At 41.6% G+C, this 758-nt stretch overlaps 1 non-coding gene across 1 annotated transcript; it reads right to left on the reverse strand.

Annotated features, from left to right (window-relative positions):
- Nucleotides 1-229: 229 nt before the first annotated feature.
- On the reverse strand, nucleotides 230-337 carry LOC148570163 (small nucleolar RNA R71). Its single transcript, XR_015908541.1, has one exon. It is a non-coding gene; the product is annotated as a small nucleolar RNA R71 (small nucleolar RNA).
- Nucleotides 338-758: the final 421 nt, after the last annotated feature.

A 758-nucleotide genomic window follows, 5' to 3' on the forward strand; every position in this document is an offset into this window, starting at 1 on the left:
ACTTCCATCTGAAGATCCTTTTCAGTTCTTAACTGAATTCTTGCAGATATGTGAGACTGTTAAGACTAATGGAGTAGATCCTGAAGTCTACAGACTCATGCTTTTCCCTTTTGCTATAAGAGACAGAGCTAGATTATGGTTGGATTCTCAACCCAAGGACAGCCTGAACTCTTGGGATAAGCTGGTCACGACTTTCTTAGCCAAGTACTTTCCTCCTCAAAAGCTGAGCAAGCTTAGAGCTGATGTTCAAACCTTCAGGCAGAAAGAAGGTGAATCCCTCTATGAAGCTTGGGAAAGATACAAACATTTGACCAAAAGGTGTCCTTCTGACATGCTTTCAGAATGGACCATCCTGGATATATTCTATGATGGTCTGTCTGAGTTATCTAAGATGTCATTGGATACCTCTGCAGGTGGATCCATTCACCTAAAGAAAACGCCTGCAGAAGCTCAAGAACTCATTGACATGGTTGCTAATAACCAGTTCATGTACACTTCAGAAAGGAATCCTGTGAATAATGGGACGCCTATGAAGAAGGGAGTTCTTGAAGTTGATACTCTGAATGCCATATTGGCTCAGAACAAAATATTGACTCAGCAAGTCAATATGATTTCTCAGAGTCTGCATGGAATGCAAGCTGCATCCAACAGTACTCAAGAGGCTTCTCCTGAAGAAGCTTATGATCCTGAGAACCCTGCAATAGCAGAGGTAAATTACATAGGTGAACCTTATGGAAACACCTATAACTCAACATGGA

The sequence above is a fragment of the Arachis ipaensis genome, chromosome B3 (assembly GCF_059453495.1).
Source record: "Arachis ipaensis isolate K30076 ecotype BB chromosome B3, ASM5945349v1, whole genome shotgun sequence".
NCBI classification, from domain to species: Eukaryota; Viridiplantae; Streptophyta; class Magnoliopsida; order Fabales; family Fabaceae; genus Arachis; species Arachis ipaensis.